This window comes from Theobroma umbraticum, unplaced genomic scaffold (genome assembly GCF_002168275.2).
Source record: "Theobroma umbraticum cultivar Fairchild unplaced genomic scaffold, ASM216827v3 scaffold_7.0, whole genome shotgun sequence".
Classification (NCBI taxonomy): Eukaryota; Viridiplantae; Streptophyta; class Magnoliopsida; order Malvales; family Malvaceae; genus Theobroma; species Theobroma umbraticum.
The window spans coordinates 1,362,773-1,362,976 of record NW_018397278.1 but is presented as its reverse complement, the minus strand read 5'-3'; positions in this window follow the sequence as shown (position 1 = coordinate 1,362,976).

The following is a 204-nucleotide window of genomic DNA, read 5'->3' as shown; positions in this document are numbered from 1 at the left end:
TTATAAAACTATTTCAAGTGAGTAACTAGGCATTCGAAGGTATGAGTGACTATAAATAGACTTTTCTTATTAATGGATGACTTTTGCTTCATGTTTCTCCATGCAAACATTAAACTTTTCTTCTTAATAGATGGTATTGCTTCATGTTTTCCAATCCAAACATCAGATTATGATATGTTTTAACTAGAAATGAAAAAATTCAAT